Raw genomic sequence first — 23,686 nt, 5'->3', positions numbered from 1 at the left:
TTTTAACCAGAGTGGCAAATTAAGGCCATCAGCTGGCCTTCAGACCGTCAGACTCTGCCCTGGGTGTCTGGGCGGCCTGTCTGAATGAGCCTGGAGTTACAGAAGGACGGGGAGATTACAGAGTATCACACTTGAGCTAAAAGCATTCAGAGCTTGGAACCAGGGCCAGTACCTGCGGGGCCAGGAGGGGAAGCTGAGGCTTGTCTTGGCCCAAAATCCAGCCAGGCTGCAGAGCTGGGGTAAAGCTGTGGGAATCGTCACTTGCTAGTTAATTTCTGTTTCCGTTCGCCCATTTTAGGGGAAACTCTTGAGAATGGGGACTTGCCCACATTCCATGTCTGTGCCCCGTGCCCAGCACAGGATGCTTGGGAGGTGAATGAATGAATGAATGAATGAAAGCTACATCTGCTTAGACTCAACTGCCATTTCTCCGCTTTAAAGATGGGGCAAGTTTAGTTTTCCTCAAGGTCTTTGGGTAAGCAGTTGTCTGAGTCATCTTGGCTACACTGTGTTTTTTGTTGTTTTTTTTTCGGTTTTCAAATTCTTGTCAAATTAAATCCTGTGATCTGATTGCAAGGAGATGCTCGCCAATGGTGACACTGAGCACTGAGTTTCTCTTTATCGGTTTTTTGTTTTTTGTTTGTTTTTTGCCTCGAGATGGTGGGAAAATGCTGTGTGGGGAAACCTCAGAGCGAGGGTGGCAGAGCTGCATCTTTCCTGGGGTTGTATCTGTTTTGCTTTCCAAAGTAGCAGTGCGAGGTTTATCTCAGTGCAAGCCGGCTGTAAACGCCCGCCAAATTTGTGGTTTCTGTACCGTGTGCACCCTGGAGAGACTGTCACTCAGGCGGCGTGAGCATGGGGAGCCTGTCGAGATTAAGTGCAAAGAATCTCTTGCTTTGGGGGTGTGGGGGTGGGTGAGATTTATAGCCGATGAAGAATCTTGTCAGCCCAGTCCTTCTTGGACTTAACTCAGGTGTTTTCTTTTTATGGCTGTCAGCCAGATTAAGGATGTCTCCACGTGAGTGAGTGTGTGCATGTGTGTGTGTGTGTGTGTTCACGCACACACGCATGCACTCCGTAATTTACCATTCCTCCCCTGGGCTTCCAGAGAGGAAGGCGCCTCTGCTGGTCTCAGTTGTCCCAGAGCTAAGATTTCCGGTCTTAAATTTGGGTGAGTGCCGCCCAGCCTCCTGTATGAATTTCCCAAAAGTGACTGGTTTGGGGCCGAGTGGCTTGAAGGCACCAAAGGCGAGCCCAGCCGGTGACAGCTACTTCTTGGACAGCTCAGACGGAGTCCCGGCCAAGTGCCTTCCCTTGGAAGAAGAATGCTGGTGTTTAGGGGACCGAGCGGGTGGGACGCTGGGAGAGGGAAGCACTGCCTGCTGGTGTTTTCTTTGGCTACATACATGTCCATGTACAACTTGAATGGGAGGCCTTGTGCTTCAATTTCTTTTTTTTTAAAATTTTTTTTGTTTCAAGAAGTCCATGTATCTAAAGGCATGAATTCTTTGTAAAAAAAAAATATTCAAGTGGAGGGAAAAACATTTCCCCCCATTTTATTTCCTTTCTCCCCTCCTCTCCTCTCAGATGATGGTACCACCATCACCTGAGAGTATCTTTCTAGACTTTCATCGAGATGAAATTTATATGCATTAATATATATTTTTTACTTATATTGAACTAAACTACATATAAATTGCCTGCAGATTGCTTTTCAGTTCACAGGTATTGCTTGGAAATTTTTCCATGCCAGAACATATAAATCTATCACATTTTCATTGCTGCATAGTATTCCTTCGAATGGCTGTACACTTCATTATTTACCTGTTTCTCTATTGACTGATAATTTTCTCTATCACCGACAAATGAACAGGGACCATCCTGACATGTACCTCTTTGTGTACATGTAGGAACCCTTCCACCAGGCACATTTCTAGAAGAGAAGCCTCTAGACCTGTAAGTCTGTCTAGTTTGAATTTTGATAACTCACAGCCTAATGGCCCTTCCGAAGATCTCTAGCTTTTCTGGTTCCCATCAACAGAGTCTGAAAGTACCCACTTCCCCACACCTCTGCCATTATTGGTGATTACCCATTGATCATTATCATTTTGGGGGATTCACCTGATGCATGTGAGTTACATTTCTCAGGTTGCTAATGGGGTAGGGTAGGGATAAGACATGTTTTGAAACCTGGGTCAGTTTGAAATCCAGGGTGGCAGTGCAGTTTGCTAGCTGGGGGCCTTGGGCCAGTTACTTCAGCTCTAAACCAGGGCTTGTGTCTTTAGCGCTGAGGCAGGGGTCAGATTAGTTTGCTTTCTGGCAAGATGATAAAATACAAAGGCAGTTACTTGTGTGTGAAAATGCCTTCAATGTACCTGGTCTCTCATTTGAGTGGTATCACATCCTTATGAAATATGACAGGATTTTTCCTTCCTACAGGTAAAGAAACTGAGGCACAACAAAGCTTGCTGGGGTTTACACACCTTGTGGCACTGGTGGGCAGGAATCTTGACTGCCAAATCTGGGTCTCCACTTCAACAGGGGCATAAAAAGTAAAGCAGGAACTTTCTTTCTATGCCCCTGTTGGACTTTTAGGCCAAAGTTAGAAGGAGCTAGATATTTATGTTTTGGCACAGAAAAGTAGAAAAAAACACATTTCTAATTGAAAAAAGCTCTGAGGGTACTTGTGTTGAAAAAACAGAACTCCACAAATAATATTCTGTATTTTCACTGGGTTACTATTAGTACATGGAAAAGCACAGAAAAAGGTGTGGAAGGATGTGCACCAGACTGACAAAACTGGTTACTCTCGGGGGGGACTGGGATTGTGGTGAAGGGAAACTTAACACTTTATCTATAATGTTCCTACCCTTTTTTTTCTAATGAGGAGAATGTATTCATGTATTATGTGTTTAGTAACGAACCCATAGCTTTCCCCCAAAGAATGGCCAGGTGACTTAGATGTAGGATGCGGGAGGCACTCGGTGGCGGGGCCCTGTGAATTGAGGTCCCTAGGAGGCCTTGGGGGAGAATGAGACCCATTTCTTCTCCTTTCCCTTGGTGGGTAGGTTTGGACAAGAGGTGTTCAGACTGAGTGCAGTAATAAGTGTAATTGGGGATGACTGTGCCAGGCATCTTTGTGAATGTCAATCATCTCGTTTAGTCCTGGGGGAGGGAGTTCTGTGATACATGGCTCCTTGTCATCATCAACAGTGAGGGAAACAGAAGCTTAAGAGAGTAATTTGCCCAGGTGACCTTGCTGGGGTGTGTGTGTTAAAAGGGCTCGGAGGCAAACCCCAGGAGGAAAGGTTCTCTCGTAGCCACGGCCTAGAACTGAGCCTAGCATGTGTGGAATGAATGGAGTAGGAAGCAGGGTTCAGGAGCCTGGGGGGATATTTCCAAGTTACTGTGTGTCTCTGGTCCACCAGGGAAGGCCCCGCCGGTGGATGCGGGGAGGGACCCCCTCACTGCTTCTGGGCCACAGGGCTCGTCTGTGGGGCCATCAGGTGCCACAATGGGCTTCATGGCCTTGTTCAAGCTTGGGGGGGAAGCTGAGTTCCCTTCAGCTGTCTCTAAGTTTTCTGGCTGGAATCAGCCTTGCGAGCTTCATCTACTAATTTCTCCAGCTGCCAAAATCTCCCCTGTCTGTGTTCCCCATCTCAATAAAAGACACTTCCATTCGTTCCCTCCAGGAGTAGAGGCAACAGCCTTGGGCCAGCCTTGACTGCACGCTTCTCCCGATACCCCTGTGTCTGGTCCACCAGCAAATCCTGTCCGCTTTACCTTGAAACAAAAATCTGCATTCTGACCCCTTCTCAACATCTCCATCATGACAGCCTCCTCCATCCACTGCTTGGACCAGTGCAGTAGTCTCACCTCTGGTCTCCATAGCAGCCAGAGGGATCAAACACTCATCAGATCACGTGCCCCCTCTGTTCACAACCCTTCGAGGTTCCTCTCTCACTCTGAGTGAACACCAAGGTCATTTCGGTGGCCTGGAGCTCCGCCACCCCCACCACGATCCAGCCCTCCTTCCCCGTCTCACTGCAGCCCCCTTGGCCTCCCTGCTCACCTACCACGCTCACTTCTTTGAAATCCTTGGTCCCACCAAACCCTGGCTTGCTTTCCCCACTGCCTGGAAAGCTCATTCTCTGATATCTGCATAGCTCACTCCTCATGTCCCTAAAAGTGGCCCCCTTTGTGGCCCGTGTTTATTTGTGTGTTCTCTTTCTCCGTTGTGAGGAGGGGCAAGGGCTGTCGCTGTCCCTGCAGTGTCCCCGAGGGTCAGAGCAGCACCTGGGTTCATGATAGGATGGCGGCATGAGCAGGTGGTAAGCACTCTGAGGTCATATTTCTCTAGCCTCTCCCCAGCCCCTACCCCTTCCCCATCCTCAGACTCTATTTAGCCCCCTCCTTCCTCAGTGGGAGCCACCCAGCCACCCAAGGCCCTGCCCTGCCTCTGGCAAATCTCCTTTGCCCATCGGCTAATAAGTGGGGGTTGGGGAGAGACCACTCTTATTAACCAGAGGCTGTTCTACGTGTTTTTCGTGTATTAACTCACTTCTCACCTCATTTAGTATCTAAATAGCTCCCGTTGTCACTCTTTTATTAAGGGAAATGGAAGTCACTTGGCCCAGGTCACACAGAGTCAAGACTGCAACCCAGTGAGCCAGCTGCCCCAGGGCCCTGTCCTGCCCGCTCCCCCCCTTTCTCAGCAGCCCCTTCCATAGCCTCCGCCTGGGTCAGTGGGGTCCCTCCCAGGCCTTCCTCTTTATAGTCACTCCCTCGCCAAACTGGGGGTACAGGGTGCCCCCAGGGCAGTCTCATAGGCCTGGGCATGTTCTAGGTTCGGTTTTTTTTTCCTAGGGGAGGGGTAATTAGGTCTTATTTATTTATTTACTTGTTTACTTTTATAATGGAGGTACTGGGGATTGAACCCAGGACCTAGTGCATGCTGAGCACGTGCTACACCACTGAGCTACCCCCTCCATGCCCTGGTCTGGACACGTTCAAGAATCACAGATGCCAAGGGAAGCTGGGGAGAGATGGCCTCTCCCTGGCTTGTGGTTGCAGCGACCCTCAGGGTGGCCCTGACTGTCCTGCAGGGTCTGCCCGGCCAGTTCTGTGCCCGGCCCTCCATCAGGAGCTCCAGAAAGCCCCGGGGTCGCGTCTCGGAGGGCGTCCTGGGGCCCTAGCCTGACTGCATCTGGCCACGTCTGGCCGTGGAGGGCAAGACTGTAGAACTGGCCTGTGGCCATAGGTGGCGGGGGTCCCTTCCTGGGGTGGGGGGAGCAGCAGGGTCGCAGGTGTGCCCCGATGCTGTTGTGTTTTTATTCTCCTTTCCTGCCCGGGACTTCTGAGTCCTCCGGTGCGTGGGAGGGCGGCTGCCGCTGACTCCGCGGCAGCTGAAAAACACGGGCTATTTTTAGTTTCGCTGAGAGTCAGTTATTTTTGTTTCCCTCTTTGCTCCTGATGGATTTGCTTTTCTGGCTTCATGAGTGTGCGTGTGTATGTCTCTGTGTGTGTTGATGTGTGCGCACGTGTGCTGGTTCTACACACGTGACTGGTGACACGTGACCACACCTGTTGGCTCGGGAACACGCATGCGCTAAAGCACGCACGCACGTGTTGTGTGTCCGCATGTGTCAGCATGGAACGCAGGGTCTGTGTTGGCGCATGTGTGCAGGTGCACGGACATATATATGTACATGTGCCGATGGGTGCACCCACGTGGTGGCTGGGCACACGTGGGCCCACGTGTGTTGGTACACATGTGTACGTGGGTGGGCTCACATGCACACGTGTGGACGTGTGCCCACTCGTACTGGGGGTATATGGTTATAGATTAACGTGGTATTTCAGTGTTAACACGCGTCTGCGTGTGTTGGGATGTGCAGTGTACACTCAGGCACCTTCCTGAGGCCCGGCACCGGGGCTGTGTTCAGTGCAGCCTGGCTCTTCCCATGCAGTGAAATGTTCTCCATCCCTTCCTGGAATGACTGATACTTGCGGTGCCGCCACTCCGTGAGTCACGTGATTGGCTAGAATTTGGTTCAGTTCTGCTTCCTGGAATCATCCTGCTCTGGCCTTCAACTTCTAGCAGACGGGTGGGAAGTGAGCTGGTGTCGAGGGCTTGCATACTGAGGTTTCCCTTGGGCGCGTTGGGTCCCTCTGGAGACCCGGCAAAGGCATGTCTGTCCCATCGGCATCTGGGGGTCCTCTAGTGGTCACAGTGCAAGAAGGCTGATCCCTGTGCTCTTGGTCAGCAGCAGGGAGGCTCCTGGGATCGTGAGCCACCCTCAAGGCTGGTTTCAGCCACAAGGCTGATGCAGACTCTTCTGGCTCATAATCTTAGAACTAGTGAATTTGGTTCCGAGCGTCCGCCCCCAGCCCTTCAACACCTCAAAAATCTAGCGTCTCCGTCCGCATAAACACATCGATGGTGCAAAGAATTCAACTCTAGGGCTCAGCCAAAGTGAAAAAGACAGAACAAAAGGAGAAGTTCTTTTATGTACCTCATCTCCCTCCCCCTGGTTCAAATGCGACCTTGGCCTCCACTGGCCCCGGGAGTGGCCACTGGAGCTGAAATGTAAAGAGAAACAAAAAATGGCTTTGGAGCTTCCCTGGGCCCGGGAGCTGGCAAGTTACAGTTTTCCTAGGGACGATGTGGGTCCTGATTTGAAGCTGCTCGGGCTGCTCAGAACATCCCCAAACCCAGAGGTCCGGGCTCCTGGGGGCCCAGGCCTCTGCTGGCTCATTGTCTGGCTTCTGTCCCCCACCTCCACCCCGCAGTTTCCTCCTCTTCCCGCCGGCTTCATGCTGGGCAGAGGGAAGGAACAGGAGTGGCCTGACCCATGTTCGCTTCCTGGCATTTTGGGTAAAGTTCCTTCCACCTTTTCTGGAAGCTTCTTAAAAGACTCTTGAGACACTTCAATGGCTGCTCTCCTGGGGTCCCTCCTACTTGGCCGGCGGGCTGGCGGGCTGTCCTTGGTCTCAGATGCTGGTGTCTCCTTATCTCTCTGACCACCTGCCATGGGCACATCCCAGCGCTCATGCCCTGAGCTCACCCAGTCTCACGTGTCAAAGTCTGGCTCTGTCCCGGCCCCTCCCAAATTGACATCCCAGGCCCAGATCTAACCCCCGGAACTCTGTCTTCGAGCAGCCAGTGGCCAACTCCATCCCTTGACTTGGGCGGGCAGAGGTGGCTCCCACTCACCTCGGCCTGCACCCTCCTTCCCGTCCCTCCCCCCGAAACCCCATCCCTCCCGCCATCCTCCCATCTCAGGCTGTCGCTCCCCGGTCCTCCAGCTGCCCAGGCCGAAAGCCTTGGAGTCAGCCTCGACTCCCTCTCACTTCCCACATTGAGCCATCAGGACGCTGTATGGCTTCATCTTCAAGATCTATCCAGAATCCATACATTCCTCTCCAAAGCCATGGTCACCACCCTGGTCCAAGGCACCATCCGCTCTGACTGGATTCTTGCAGGCCTCCCTGTGTCCACCTCTGCTCCCTGGTCGGGTTTTTTCAGCACAGCAGCCAAAGGAATTCTTTTAAAACTGCACTCAGAGCACCACCCTCTTTTGCTGAAGGCCCTGCTGGGTCCCGCCCCGTCCCCTCTGAGTCAAGGTGAGCCCTCAACATTGGCCATTGAGGCCTGTGCCTTAGGCTCTTGGCCCCTTTCTGCCCTTCCCTTCACCTTGACCTTGCACATGGCCCGTCTGGCCATTCCTCAGACTTGCTGGCACTTCTGCCTTAGTTCTTGCCTCTGCCCACAAGCCTTTCCCTGATGTGATATGTGCATGTCTCGCTCTCCCACCTCCCCCACCCAGGCTTTTGTTCAGATCTCTCTTGCTCACGAATCTCCCCTTTCTAATATTGCAAGTTCCCTCCCCGTTCCCCAGTGCTCCCAACCCTGCCTACCCTGCTGGTTTTGTCTGTTACCCTGCTGGTTTTTTCTGTAGCCCTGCCACCTACTGACTCACCTGCGCATCCTGTTTATTGTTTTTTGTCCGTTTCTCCCTGTGAGAATGTCCGGCCCATGAAGGCAGGGACCAGGCTTTTTGTTCATCGCTGTGTCCCAAGCACTTGGAACGACGCCTGACACCTTAACGTAGGTTCTCAAATATTTATTTATTGAATGGATGTTTAGAAGAGGAGGGTGGTTTCACAGGCAGGTTTGTGACAAGTGGCAGGTTGTCACCCTGTGCGTGTGCAGGGACATGGGGACTGCTCCCCTCCCCCTGTACGGCCCCCACGCCACACCCTGCCTCTCGCCCGCTGCAGGGGCTTCCTCACCAGGCTGTCTGCTCCTGTCTGTGCCACTCTGCTGTCAGTCCTCTCTGTTGAAGCCAGAGTCTCTCTCTAACATAATGCAGACCAGATCGTTTCACTACCCTGATTAAAACCTTCTGGCATGTCGTATGAAACCATCTACCCCGTGGCCTGTAAGCCCCTTACCTGCCTCTACTGCCAACATTCTCTCCCTGCTGCGGCCTCACAGGTGGTTCTTCTCCTCCACCACACCACAGGGCCTTTGCACAGACTGGTCCTTCTCCCAGGAATGCTTTTTCCTTCTGGCTCTTTTGCTTGGTTCCTCTTCTGTTTCAGCTCAAGTGTGGCCTCTTGAAGAAGATGCCTGCTGACCACCAACACCCCCTGCCACGAACCCCACCCACCTCTGTTATGAGCCCTCCATGTTAGTATCTGCTAAGCCTCCACCATTCTCTGGAATTATATTGTTGCTTGAGAGTCCATGAAGCAGGGACCTTGTCTGTCTTGTTCACGACTGTACCCCACAGCTGGGGGGCCCTGGGCTGGGGTGGGACCTTGGGCCAGGGCAGTGAGAGCATCCCAGTTGGGGGTCTTCAAAAGCATGGTCTTTGGAGCCCAGACTCCTTGGCTTCCAGAACTGGCACTTCCACCGCTATCTGTGTGCCTGGCACCAGGGAGCACCTGGGAGCCTGGTCTCTGTGATGCATTCGTGGATTCAGGGCCTGAGTCTTAACGAGCCCTGCCTGGATTCTAGAGACTTCTCTCTGATTCCAGTGACTGGCTGTTTCTCCTGGCTGAGTGCTGGTGTCTTCTGATTGGCCCCTTCTCTGTCCCAACATGAAGGTGGAGTGGCCAGGAGGAAGGGACACAGGTTTACAAAGATGTCAGGGCCGTCTGTGGGTGGTGGGTAAAGAAACAGCACCTGTCGCGTCCAAGGGAGGTGTGGAGGCTGGTCTGGGGCCACCTTGCGCTGCCTGTCCGAGGGGGAAGGGATCTTCCCGCTGCGTCTTGGATTCGGGTGAGAAGGTATTTCTCTCCTGCTGCATTTAAGCCCAAGTTCAGCATTAAAGTGGAATCGTTTATGTTTCTTTTTTTCATATTTTACCATTATTACTTTGTTTTTATTTCTTTTTACTTTTGTTTTTTATTTTTATTTAAAATTATTAAAAATTGAAATATAGTCGATTTGCCATTTATGTTTCTTGTCCTCATGAGCGGAAACTGTGTGAGGCTGGAGTTGGGAGACCCAGGTCCCATTTGTTGGTGATTTTACGCCATACGTGCAGGATCGCACATCATTTCAACCGTGTGGAATCATTTACCTGTGATCAATAAAGAGAGAGCATGGGGGGGGGGAGTTTCTTGTGGTCCTGCTGTTCCTCCTGAGGGTCCAGCCTGAATGGAGTCCGAGTTAAAGATTCGTTTCTTTGTATGGATGCTTCTGTATCAGTCACCAGCCGCTCCGTCTGGGGCTCAGCACACACATGGCCTGTGCCACACACGGGGGAGAAACTGGCTGCTTTGAATTTCCCCAGGAGCTCCAAAGGGAACCTTACGGAGGGACCTTCAAGGGTACTTAGAGAATTTTCCCAGTGACTGGGGAAAGTTGTGGTGTGATTGCTCATGAACTCTGATTGGCTGAGCTTGTCTCATAATGCTTATCCCTGAGCCAGTCGCTGTTGCTGGAGAAATGGACTGCACTGATTGGTCAGGCTTAGATTCCATGCCCATCCTTGGAGCTGGAGAAGGAAATCTTTTTTTCTCCCAAAGCAGAGGGACTGAGGTGGGGTAAGAGTGGTACCCTAAAGGAAAAGATGTGTGTGTGGGGAGACTGTTAGCAGAAGGAGGAAAGGGTGACAGGCAGCAAAAATGGTTGATGGGCCCTTTGCCCCAAAATAGCTTCCTCACTTGATCTCATTGCCTCTTGCTATTATAGTATTAGAGATTATTTTCTTTGGCTCTACTCAAGACCTCTTGAAGGGATGGTAGCTTATCAGCTAATTGTTTTTAATCAGGGAAGTTTTCAGAAACTCAGATTGTTAGATCTGGAACTTGGGTTTTACTCAGTTCCATCTTTTATTTTTCCTTTGAGAACACCGGAACTTAGAGGGAGCAGGGATTTAAGTAAGGCCACAGAGCAAATTAGCAGTGAGTGCTGGCAGGGAGGACTGTCCCAAGTGGGCACAAGAAGTGGGTGGAGGCTAGACGGGCTGGGGGAGCAGGGCTTGGAAGAGGCCAAGTAGTTATAAAAGCAAGTCACTAGCTAGCATCCTTCAGGCAGAAAGTCCCCAGGATCCCCTGTCTGCACCCCTGCCTGACCACCTCCTGGCAACAGTTTGGGAGAGGTGTCAGGGCTGGCAAAGTGTGCCAAGTGCAGGCTTTGTCTGCCCTGGGTTGGGGGGTGTGGGGGAAGGGCTGAGCAAAGACTCTGGCCTTATCAGAATCTGCCCAGCACAGATGTGGAGGAGTGGGTCTGGAACCGTCGAAGCAGCAGCAGGTATGTTCTGCAATGTGAACCAGCATGCCTGTCATCCACAGTCCCCTGGGTGGACGGCTGCCAGCCCGCTGGCCCTTGCCCCACATCCTGCGGCACAGCCTTCTTCACCTAGGACAGCGCGCAGCTGTGTGTGTGGGAAGGACCCACTTGGACAGCTAGGCCGCTAGGGTTCCTGGGATCATCGCTTTGTGTGCCGAGAGCGGCCTCTGTGCCCACATAAGAGCCTTCCACCTGGGTGAAAGGCATGGGGCAGAGAGGAATGTGGGGCACTCCAAGGCGGTGCCAGGTGAGGCGGTGTCGGACAGGACATGTCGCTGTCAAGGTCGGGCATGAATTCTCAACCCCCCAGGGTTCTCTCTGGGCCAGGGGTTGGGCATCCAGGAGCTCAGGGGGACCCAAGAGCCAGACAGCCTGGATTCAGATTCTGGCTCTGCCACTTCCCAGCTGTGTGTCTTTGGGCAAGGGGCTTAACCTCTCTGTGCCTGATTCCCCTCTGTAAAATGGAATTAACGGAAGTATCTCTTGTACAGGACTCTTAGGAAGATGGGGGAGTTGGCACGTATAGAGCACTTAGAATATAAGTCATGTAAGTGTTTGGCCTCTGAACTTTATAGACACATGTATAGAGGAACGAGTCAGTCATTTTACCCAAATGGGACCATACTAGGCCCACTTTTCCGTGTCTTGCTTTTCTCACTCGGTGGTCTCTTCTCTGAATCTTGCCCGATCACCTGGGTAGCTCTGAACGGGTATCCGGGTGACCGTGACCGGCCCGCGGTGTGGACGGACCAGCCGTTCCCGTGAGGGGGCTTCCAGACTTGCGAAACAATCCGTAAAGCAGCTGGACGTGTTCTTTTCTCGCGCCGACGTTTCAGCTTGAAAAAGCTCAGTTTTGGAAGAATCGCAGTGTCGGACTGTGCAGCGGACCACTGGGGCCGTCTCCCGAGCTCCCCCGATCACACTTTGCTGCGTTGCGTTCTCAGTCTCCGCCCGCCTGCCTGTCTGTCTCTCGGTGCCAGACCATTTGCGAGTTGCTTGCAGACGTCGTGGCGTCGCGGCCCAGAGTGCTGCAGCGTGGCGGTCTTAAGGATGCAGGGATCTTCTTCTCCGTAGCCGCAGACCACGGTCGCACTCCGCAAGGCTCGGGATGATTTCACCTAACACTCAGTTGACATTCGGATTCCCTGCTGTCCCAGGAGCACCCTGCACAGCGGTTTTTGGGTTTTGATTGTTTGAATCAGGTCCTTTGCCCTGTTTCGCTGTTTCTTCCTCCTCCTTTACTCCGGGCCGGTCCTCCAGCCCTGTTCTTCTTACTGGGGCTGTCGCAGCACTGGCGTTGGTGCAGGGACTGGGCCGGTGTTTTGGCAGAATGTCCCACGCGGGGGATTTATCTAATTGTTTCCTCGTGAGTGCACGTTTTCTTCCGACAGATCCCTACACAGAAGTCCCCTTGTGTGTCAGATGGGAGTAGAGCTCTCCTGGCTGAGCTGGGGTGGGCGTCTGGACTCCCCCAGCCTGGCAGCCCCACCCCGCAGCGGGCCTGGGCTCCGGGGCGTGCGTGAACCTCCCCTCGGACTGGAAGAAGCCAGTGGTTCTCTCTGGCCCAGCCTCTCTCAGCCGCCCCGCCATCTGCTTCCTGGTTTTCTCAGCTCTCATTCCTTGCCCTCACGCCCAGACGCGTGGATTCTTCCGGTGGCCCTGGGCCAGCCTGTCCCCTCCACCGCAGCCCTCCCCTTCTCCCAGCGCCCCTGAGGCATGATGGCCTGTGGGCTGGGAAGGTGGGGTGCCAGGGCCTGTCGGGTGGGAATGGGATGGCAGGTGGTGGTGGGGGAACCTTCTCATCTCCCCCCGCCCATCCCTCTGAGCCTTGCACAAATTCTTGTGCCAGATCCCCCGGCCCCATCTGGCCCCTTGGCTGGCAGGTGGAGGTCACTCTGGCTTTACTCGGCTCTGAGCCCGCTGCAGCCGGAATCCCTTGGCAGCTTTGAAAGACTCTCTAGGCCCCGGGACTTCCTTCAGCTGCCTGTTCCCAGGCTCCCCGGATTCCACCTGCTGCAGCCTCCTGCTTCCACTTTCCCACTTTGATTCCTTTTTGTTGTGAAATGCTGCGCACTTCAAGGAAAGTGCCCGGACACACGCAGTTCAATAAATAACTAAAATGACCCTCAGTGTGATCGTCCCCAGATGAAAAAGCAGAACCTCATCTGCTCTCCAGAAGCCCCTGCCCAGGAAACTGTGCTTGCTCCCAGCTTTCCCCTGTGGCCTGCTGTCTGCCTCCCTAAACACTGCGTTTAGTTTTGTCTGATGGTGAACTTGGGTTAAATGGAATCATACTGCTATGGTCTGAATGTCTGTGTCCCCTCAAAAGTCACATGTTCGAAGTCCTGTTGCCCAAAGTGATGTGCTAGGAGGTGGGGCCTTTGGGAGGTGATGAGGTCGTGAGGGTGGAGCCCCCATGAATAGGATTAATGCCCTTATTAAAGAGACCCCAGGAAAAACAAACAAAGAGACCCCAGAGAGCTCCCTTGCCCCTTCTATGAAGCGAGGACACAGTGAGAAGTCTGCAAGCAGGAGAGGGTCCTCACTCGACCATGCTGGTACCCTGATCTCAGATCCCCAGCCTCCTGACCGTGAGAAATAAGTATCTGTTGTTTATAATCTGCCCTGTCTGTGATATTTTGCTATGGCATTCCAGCCCTGACGGAACACATACTCTGTTGGTTTTTTTTTCTGTCTTGTTGTCCTTGCGTCCCACTATGTGTGTGAGATCCATCCACGTTGTTGCAGTAAACTACACTCTATCTTCATGGCTGTATAATATTCCAGGAGGCTGTCATTGTTTCTCTGTCTAAGCCATGAGTATCTCCAGCTCTGGGTTGTGAACTATCTTGGCCCAGAGGGCACAGGCCCGACTTCCTCTTGGGTCCAGAAGAAGGGGAAGGACTGCCAATCATGGCCTGTGCATCTTCGACATAATCCAGAAGTGCCAGACTGTTTTCCAGAGTGGTTGCATCAGTTCAGTCCCATCATGAGCTTTCTATTTAATAATCTATAGAGGTGAGGGGTGGGTATAGCTCAGTGATGGAGCACCTGCTTGGCATGGATAAGATCCTGGGTTCAATCCCCAGCACCTCCGTTAAGGGGAAAAAATTTATAGAGGTGAAATTCACTAAACATGAAATTAATCATTTTAAAGTGATCTGTTCAGTGGCGTTTAGCTCTTTCACAGTGTTGTGTCACCATCACCTCTGTCTCTTTCCAGGACATTTCCAACCCCATTTCCTATTCTTTCTTCCTTCCGGCTCCTTTGTTCCCGAGCAGCTACTGATCGGCTTTCTGTCTCTGTGGATTTGTCTGTTCTGGACATTTCCTATAAATGGAATCATGTTGTGCCTGGTCCTTTGTGTCTGGCCTCTTTCACTCCCCATCACATTTTTAAGGTGCATCTTGCTGCACCACGTGTCAGTACTTTACTCCTTTTTGTGGCTGAATCATACTCCCCTGCGTGGAAGGACCTCTTTCTGTTCATTCATCCGTCAGTCGAGGGAGACGGTTTGTTCCACCTCTTGGCCGACGTGCAGAGAGCCTCTGTGGATGTCTGTTACCTGTTTTCTCTTGTCCCCTTCAACTTCCTCTTCTTCCCTCATCCCTCAGGAGGTGCTGGGCATCTGCTTGCAGAACTGGGGGAGCAGGGTCCAGTCCTAGCTCTGCCTCTCGCCTGCTGTGTGACCTCAGGCAAGTACCTCTGGTCTCTGGGCTTGGTGAGGCTCCTGTCCAAGACAGACCACACCTTCCCCTCGGGTTGAGGTAAGGCTCAAGCAGGCTCATGGGGGGCATGTGCTTGGAGCTGGGCATCGCCCGGGCAGACCCCACGTCTGGCACATGGGCCGCCGGGGCCCCGGGGAGGGGGGCGGACTTTGCTCTTGGTACCTGACCCCTGTCTGAGCTCTGCTTTTCTCCTGTCCTGTCCCAGTCTTTGATATCTGTCCACGGTGCCGTATGCTTGTGTGGCCCGTGGTTTCTTGCGGCTGCCTGGGTTTCCGAGTTCACATTCCTCACATTTTATTTATTCCTTTCCGGAAGAGTGCCTGGTTCCGTCCATTCCTGCCACCCACAACAGTCAACATCCTGGAACCTTCCATCTTAACATTCTTAAGAATTTCCTCGGGACGTGCTGGGCATGGAGCTGCCAGGCCGGAGGGCATGGGAGCGGGGAGGCGGGGAGCCGGTGTCACCCACTGGGCCTTCTAGAAGCGCTGTCACCATTCCATCCCGCATCTGCTCCGGCGCCTCGTACCCTCTGGCCTTCTGGAATGTCTGTGGTTGTGATGGCCACTGTTTTCATTTGATTTCTGAGCTGTCGGTGAGAGCCTTTTTCTTTCTGTAAGTCAGTGGTGGGGATGGAGTCCGAATCTCAGAGAGTTTCAGGGGCTTGTGAAAGGTCACACAGCAAACTCGGGCCAGACCCCAGGCCTTGGGCTCGGTTTAATCAGAAATTGCTGGTCCCTGGTGGCCAAGGTCAGCTGCGGAGAGAGGACAGAGGACGTGAGAGGCCTCTCTTCCGCTGAAAAGGCTCAGAGAAAGAGGTCAGCTTGTTCAGGATGGGGAGATAGTGTAGCTGACCCCACATGCCAGCAACCAGCCAGAGCCCCGGCCTGCTGAGCGCGTGCCCGGGGCCCCCTTGGGGTGTAACTGCGTATGTGTGTGTGAATTTCCGCGGGCCTCTGTCCCCACGTGGCCGTCCCCTCTGTGTGCTTCCAGGTCCTTGCCACTTCTTATAAGGACACCAGTCATTGGATTTAGGGCCCACCCTGACCCAGGGGGCCTCATCTGGGGACCTGTAATCTGTTCACACCTCCAAAGTTGTGATTTCCCAGTAAGGTCGCACTGAGTTTTCAGCTGGACATGAATTTTGGGGGACTCTGCTTGACCAGGGGTTTGCCCCCCGACCCTCAGACCAGCAGAGCCCCAGGTTCAAATCCACGTCTTAGTTCTTGGCTTCTCTGGGAGCTTGGTTTTCTCCTGAAAGCCCATGTCCTCTTCTGCTTGGGGGCCAGTTTTCTCAGCTCCCACACACAGGAGTTCGGGGGGCCTGGCCTCGGGTCGTCATGTCACTTGTGACAGCTTGGCTGGATGTGCTTGCCCAGATGGCCCCTGTTGGCATCAAAAAGAAGATAAGGAAAGAGAAATACGGCGCAATGAAAAACAAAAGTTGAAAACGTACAGAAAAGAGTGACAGCCTCAAAACAAAAGGCACAACATGAAAAGCCGCTGCTCCCTCGCCCCGCAGCGGGTCCTGGCTCCAAATGCAACTTGGGTTAATAGTTCCTTCCTGAAAAACAATGTTTGTGTCCACTGGTCCGGGATATCCTCCCGTCTTCATCACACCCATGGGGGTCTGTGTGCCTTTCCCCACCCTGGATTTGGCACCGAGGGGTGGATCTTGGCGAGCTTTATTTTGGCACAGAACTCACCCTCGTAGGGCCCCTGTGGGGCCTGTCTCTCTGCCCTGCGGCTTTGTAAACACGGGGCTGCCGAGGGCAGGGCTGTTTCCCTGTTTACCGCCGGAGCCTGGGACGTGACAGAGGAAGGTTGTGGGTCAGGATCCACGTTAGGAAAAAACCTTCCTGCTGGGAACGCCTGTATGTCTTCTGGAACTTTCTCCCGGTGCGTACATTTCCCGGGGCTGCAGTGACAAGTGATCATAGATGGGAGGTTTAAAATAGACGTGTTTTCTCGAACCCAGTTCTGGAGAAGTCTGGGATCCAGCTGTCGGCCGCGCTCCCACCGAAGGCTCTAGGGGAGGGTCTTGCCTTGTCGCTTCTGCTCCTGGTGGCCCCATCGCTCCAATCTCAGCCCCTGTCTCCATGTGGCCTTTGCCTCTGTGTCTTCTCTTCTAAGGACACTCGTCATTGGATTTAAGACTCACCTACGTAATCCAAGATGATCTCATTTTGAGATCCTTGATTACATCTGCCAAGACCCTTTTTCCACAACAGGTCATGTTCACAGGTTCTGGGCAGAAGTTACTGTGTGCCGGGCACCAAACTGTGTGTGGTACAGGCCCATCAGATTCTCACAACCCCCTCCGCGGTGCAGTTATGCTTGGGTCCTGGAGGCCCAGAGAGGGTGCGGCACCTGCCTGAGGTCACACAGCTGGTGGTAAAAGCAGAACCTGGACCAGTGCCTGTGTTCTGCACTTTTGTCCCAGACCTGGCTGGGAAAGTGTTTTGTGTGGTCCAACGCTGCTATTAAAAAAAAAAAAAAGTTCAATTAGCTGCCAGCATTTAAAGGCGGGCAGATTTACATCCAAATCTAGATTTCAAAGTACTCCTGACAGTTTGGGAGCTCTACCTGGCAGCCGTCGGCCAGGGGCTGCCCCGTGGCCGAGGTCTGTTCCTCAGCAGGCCTTGTTCTCACCAGGACGATGCTTCCGGGCTCTGTGGCTGTGGGCAAGTGACTTGGCTCCTTCAGGCCTTGATTTCCTCATCTGTAAAGTGGGGATAATAGTAGCCCTGGCCCTGCAGCTGTTGCAGGGGGGATGAGCGAGTTGGTAGACGGGAAGTGGGTAGGTGCTGCCCCACGGCCCTCAGCCGGCTGTGGTTGTGGGCTGTGAGGTGGCTGCGTCAGGCTGGCCTGGGCCCTGTTAGCTACCAGCCGTCTTTGGGAATGAATTCAGACTTGGTTCGTGGAGGCCGTCCAGGGTCCTGGGGGTGGAAGTGTCCGTCGGGAGCCCCTCGGGGCTCTGACGCTGCTTGCGGCCTCAGCCCGTCGTAACCCTCCTGCCTGCTTCCTCATCTGTGGCAGTCCCTGCTCTTTCTACCTGGTCAAGTGAGGGAATAATGGAGAGAATTTTAAAATATGCCTTAGGGCTATAATTATTATTTTAATATATGTGGTGGTATAGGGTGAGGACTCAGAAAACAACCCCAAATTCAAGCCATACTTTCGTAGTGGCCTAATCTCCCCGAGCCTCAGTTTCCTCATCTCAAGGTGGGATGTCGTGGAGCTGTTGTGGGGACTCAGGGAGCAAAGTGAGAGAGCCGTGAGGATGGTGAGGATGGTGATGGCGGGGGTGGGGGTGGGGATGGTGGGGGTGGGGATGGTGACGGTGGGGGTGGAGACGGTGGGGGTGGGGTGATGGGGCTGGGAGGGGTGGGGATGGTGATGGTGGGGGTGGGGATGGTGATGCGGGTGAGGTGGGGATGGTGGGGCTGATGATGGTGGAGGTGGGGGTTGTGGGGGTGACGATGGCAGGTGTGTCCAGGGCACCCGGGGAGGTGGGAGCAGAGGCGGCTGTGGCTATGGGCTGGGGTGGGAGGCTGTCCCTGGTGGGCAGCCGGGCCCTCCCTGTCATCTCCTGCAGGAGAATAGACGTAGCCAACCTCCACGTGCCCTTGGGCTCCGGCAGCCGTGACGGCAGCCGGGGAGCCCAGGTAAGTGTGGCACAGCTGACAGCAGTCTCGGCCGCCTGTGTCCTTGGTGGGGAAGGGAGAAAGGGTGGGGGCTGGGGTGGCGTCCAGCTGAGGTCTGAGATGTCCTTCATCCTTGGGGGCTGGGTGTGGGGAGGGGATGCTCTGAATGGTCTTCGTGGTTTTGGACTTGATAACCAGCAGCCCTCAGCACGTGTCTTCTGAGCATGCACTGTGTGCAGGCACCGTGCCAGGCATGGGGGCTGCAGTGCTGGGTCCTCCTCTCAGCAGTCCACGCTCTAGTGGCGGGGATGGCCTGCGAGCAAGCCCATAAAGGCACGCACAGATGTCTCTGGATGCTTCTGCTGACACGCAGGAAGCGCTCTGAAGGGAGCAGGGCAGGCAGGTTGACATCAAGGGACTGGTGGGGAGGGGTCTCCTTTGGGTGGGTGGTCAGGAGGGCCACCCTGAGGAGGGGCCGTTTGAGCACGGGAACAGCATGCCAGGCAGAGGGCACAGCACGTGCAAAGGCCTGGAGATGGGAAGTTGCTTACGGTATTGGAGAAGGAGGAGGAAACAGGCCAGCGGGGTTGGGGAGAAGTGGCAGGGAGGGGGGCCTGGGTCTTGTAGCATGTGGTGAGTTGAGATTGGTTTTCGGTTCCATGAGATGCCAGTGGAGGGTTCTGAGCAGCGGAGGACCGTGGTCTGATTCATGTCTTACAGAGCCCTCTGGCTGCCATGGGGAGAAAGCAGTTTTGGGGGAGTTGAAGAGGAGGCAGAGGGGATGGTGGCTCAGGCCAGGGTGGAGGCAGTATATTTGGAACAAGGAAACAGAGTCAAGATTTCCTATGCGGGGAGAGCAAACAAGACGTGGTCATGAACTAGACTTGGGGTGTGAGGGAAGGGGAGAAATAAAGCTCTTAAACTTCCATCTGAGGGACTCGATGGATAGAAATATCTTGCGGGGAACCGTCAAGAGCAAATGGAAAGTGGAGGCGTTAACTCTGGTCTTAAATTCTTGGTAGGACAACTGAACAACCTGATTAAAAAATGGGCCAAGGACTTAAGAGAGGTTTTCTCCAAAAATATGCAAATGACCAGCAAGCACATGAAGAGATGTTCCATGTCAGTAATCCTTGGAGAAATGCAAGTCCTAACCACAGTGAGATATCACTTCATGCCCATCAGGGTGGCTTCTGTCAAAAAAAAAAAAATGACAGTGGTTGGCCAGGATGTGGAGAAATTGGAACCCTGGTACATTGTCGGAGGGGATGTGAAACATGGCAGCTGCTGTGGGAAAGGCTGGCAGTTCCTCACAAAACTAAAACACAGAATTACCACCTGTAGCCCTTCCACTTCTGAGTACATATCCAAAAGAACTGAAAGCAGGGATATTTGCACAGCCATGTTCACAGCAGCATTATTTGCGATAGCCAAGGGGTGGAAACAATCCAAGTGTCCATCAGTAGATGGATGGACATGCAGAAGTGGTCCATCCATACACTGGAGTGTGATTCAGCCTTAAAAAGGAAGGTAATTCTTTTTTTTTTTAATATTCAAGCCACTTTAATTCACATATTTTTTAAATTTTATTTTTTATTGAAGCATAGTTGATTTATAATGTTAGTTTCAGGTGTACAGCAAAGTGATTCAGTTATACATATATATATACATATATATATATTTCAGATTCTTTTCCATTATAGCTTATTATAAGAAATCGAATATAGTCCCCTGCTATACAGTAGGTCTTTGTTGTTTATCTATTTTATATATAGTAATGTGTATCTGCTAATCCCAAACTCCTAATTTATCCCCCTCCTTCCTCTGTGATAACCATAGTTTGTTTTCTTTGTTGGTGAGTCTATTTCTTGTTTGTAAATGAAATTTATCTCTCTTTTTTTAAGATTCCATATATAAGTGATATCATATGGTATTTGTCTTTATCTATCTGACTTACTTCAGTTAATATGATCATCTCTAGGTCCATCCATGTTGCTGCCAATGGCATTATTTCTTTTTTATGGCTGAGTAATATTCCATTGTGTGTGTGTGTGTGTGTGTGTGTGTGTGTGTGTGCGCGCGCGCGCGTGTGTGTGTATGTGTATGCACCACATCTTCATCTTCTTTATCCATTCATCTGTTGATGGGCATTTAGGTTGGCTACTGTAAATAGTGCTGCTATAAACATTGGGGTACATGTGTCTTTTTGAATTAGAGTTTTTTCCCAGATATATGCCCAGGAGTGAGATTGCTGGATTGTACGGTAAGTCTATTTTTAGTTTCTTAAGAAACTTCCATACTGTTCTCCATAGTGGTTGCACCAAATTGCATTCCCACCAACAGTATAGGAGGGTCAAAAAAAAGGTAATTCTGACACATGCTACAATATGGATAAACTTTGAGGGTGTTATACTAAGTGAAATAAGCCAATCACAAACAGACACATATTGTGTGATTCCACTTAAGTGAGGTCCCTATGGGAGTCAAATTCATAGAGACAGAAAATACAACAGTGGTTGCCAGAGACTGGGGGGAGTTCGTGTTTAACGGGAACAGAGTTTCAGTTTGGGAAGAGAACATTTTGGAGCTGGATGGTGGCAGTGGTTACACAGCAGTGTGGATGTATTTAATGCCACTGAGCTATACACTTAAAAATGGTAAAGATGGTAAACTTGATGCTATGTGTATTTTACCACAATTAAAAAAAATGTGGGGGGCAGGGTACAGCTCAGTGGTAGAGCACGTGCCTAACATGCACAAGGGCTTGGGTTCCATCCCCAGCACCTCCATTAAAAATAAATAAATAAAAACCCAATTACCTCCCCCCTAAAAAAATAATAAAAATTAAAAATGTTAAATAAAAAAGTGGAAAAACAGAGGAAAAAATATTAAAAAAAAAAGAATTAAAAAATTGTGATGAGGCTCTCTTCCTTAGCGCTGCCTACAGAGGTGGCAGCCATCTCCTAGTCGGCATCATGGTCGCCCTGAAAGCCCTCCTGAAGCCCAAGATCATCAAAAAGAGGACCAAGAAGTTCATCTGGCACCAGTCAGACCGATATGTCAAAATTAAGTGGAACTGGTGGAAACCCAGAGGCATTGACAACAGGATGTGCAGGAGGTTCAAGGGCCAGATCCTGATGCCTGGCATCGGCTACGGGAGCAACAGGAAAACAGAGCACATGCTACCCAGCGGCTTCTGCAAGTTCCTGGTCCACAGCGTCAAGGAGCTCGAAGCGCTGCTGATGTGCAACAGATCTTACTGGGCTGCGATCGCTCACAGCGTCCCCTCCAAAAACCGCACAGCCGTTATGGAGAGAGCAGCCCAGCTGGCCGCGGGGTCACCAGTCCCAATGCCCGGCTGCGCAGCGAAGAGAATGAGCAGACAGCCCGTGTGCACACTGTATTTGTGTTAATAAAGCCATGAAACTCAAAAAGAAAAAAAACTGTGCTGGGGTTTACCTTGAGGGGGCATCGGTACTGGTCCCCCCTCCCAGGGGCGTGAATTGAGTGTGTAGGTGGTAGACCGATTGCTCAGCCGCAGGCCACGGTTATTACAACACGCTGTTCCTCTAGCGAAAGATCAAGCCTTTGAAGGAGGTACCGCTGAGCCTCTGATGCGTGCAGGCTTGAGCCACTGTTGCCCCATCTTGTGAGACCTTGGCAAGCTTCCCCGTGCGCCCTTGAACCAGGGCCAAGTGGAGGAAGGCTCCTTCAGCAATCGTCCTTGTCTCCCATTTGCACCCAGATGTTGCCTTCAGAACAATGCACGTCCTTGGTCATTTCGTTCTCTGTGCTGCCACCGGGGAGAAGGGGGAGGTACTCACATCTCCATGTGGCGGGTAAGGGGACCTAGGGGGCTAGGACAGGGGCTGGCACACTTTGTAAAGGACAAATAGTGAATATTTTCGGCTTTGCAGGACAAACAGGTTCTGTCTCAGCCGTGGGGCATGTTCGTCAGTGGGCGTGGCTGTGTGCCACAGCAGCTTTGTTTATGGACACCGAAATGTGAATTTCATGTAACTTTCATGTGTCATGAACTAGTGTTCTTCTATTTTTTCCAGACATTTGAAAATGTAAACCCATTGTTAGCTCCTGGGATGAACAGAAACAGCCGCCAGGCCAGATTCACTGAGCCCTTTCTTGCTTGAAAACAGCTAACTTTTATTACTGGGATGAGGTTGTGATGTTTGAAGGAAGGGCTATCCTCTGCCTGACTGACGTGGAGACAGTGGGGCTGGAGTTGGCCCTGGTAGAGATGGTTCTTGTCCTAAAGATCACGGACAGGTGGACTGCCTGCTGTTTTTAAGGTGTTGTCAACAAATTCAAATATTTTGAAATACCATGTGATCCACAACTCATCCACTGGCCAAATCTGACAGTTTGTAGACCCGGCTTCAAGAAGACAGAAGACCCTTCTGTTTCTTTGGAGGGGAGGGGTTAGTATTTTTAACTGTTTCAAAAAAAAAACTTGTTATGATAATTTCAAAGGTACATTAAAAGAGAGCGAGAACAGTGTGATCGCCACGTGCCCCTCGCTTGCTTTGACAGACGTCAGGTCATGTGCCCTCCAGTTTCACCTATGTCCCCATCCGTGTCCCGTTCCCCTTTCCTGAGTCAGTCTCGTGCACACATCTGACTTTGGTTCGTTTGAGTCTCTGACGCGGTGGTTCTCTAACTTAATTGTGCAGCCGAAGCCCCTGGAGGGCTTGTTAAAACACAGATGGCTGGGCCCCACCCCAGAGTTTCTGAGTTGGCCTGCGGACCGGCGTGTCCAGGGACCACACTTTGAGAACCACCGCTCAGACAGGTACATGGAAGACTAGAGACCCCCCTCCCCCCCGCCACCACGTTGCCACAGTGCTGTTATCCCACCAAAACTAATTCCGGGGTATAGTGATGAGTTTTTGAAACAATGAAACTGCTCAGCTGTTCAGAAGTTCCCTGGGCCCCAACCCCCTGCAGTTGGGTCCCCCTGGGACGGCTGAAGCAGTGTGCTCAGTGGTCAGTCGGTCCCTGCCCAGGCAGGAAGCTTCCTGAGACCCCTAGGACCTCTGAGTCGCTCTGTCCTCTGACCTTTGCTCCCTTGCATCTCTCCTGCAGGAACCTGTTGGCTCTTTGAGGTCTGCTTTGGTAAGACCCCTCCCGCCCGTTTCTGATGCCACCCGGGGATGGGGGAGGCTGGCCTTCCAGGGCCCCTCCACCCCAGTGATCTCGAGTGTATCTTCAGCTGCGGAGTTGTTTTGGGGGCATGTCTCAGTTTGTGTTCTGACACCTTAGTGTCACTGTCAAGCCAGGCCAGCCTTTAGTCTCAGAAGTCGAGGAGGCAGGGGCGTGTCTGCAGCTCAGAAGGGGATCCTCTGCAGATCCCAGTTTTGAGAACAAAGCTGCAGATTTAAAAGAGGAGGGGGATGTTCCAAGCATCCTGGGCGTGGAGCCGCACGTTAAGAGGGTAGTGGACCTCCCAGGGCAGGACCGGGTCCACCGTGTCCCCGGCGGGTCTCCT

General features: G+C 52.3%; 1 protein-coding gene and 1 pseudogene across 4 annotated transcripts in view; both read left to right on the top strand.

Moving 5' to 3' along the window:
* The window catches only part of SCARB1 (scavenger receptor class B member 1), a 64,837-nt gene that overhangs the window by 1,103 nt on the left and 40,048 nt on the right, over nt 1–23,686 (top strand). The window lies entirely within an intron of this gene.
* LOC140691005 (large ribosomal subunit protein eL32-like) lies at nt 16,391–23,295 on the top strand (annotated as a pseudogene).

Source organism: Vicugna pacos, chromosome 32, assembly GCF_048564905.1.
Source record: "Vicugna pacos chromosome 32, VicPac4, whole genome shotgun sequence".
Classification (NCBI taxonomy): Eukaryota; Metazoa; Chordata; class Mammalia; order Artiodactyla; family Camelidae; genus Vicugna; species Vicugna pacos.
Note: the sequence above shows the minus strand (reverse complement) of the source record. Positions and strands in the feature narration are given on the sequence as shown.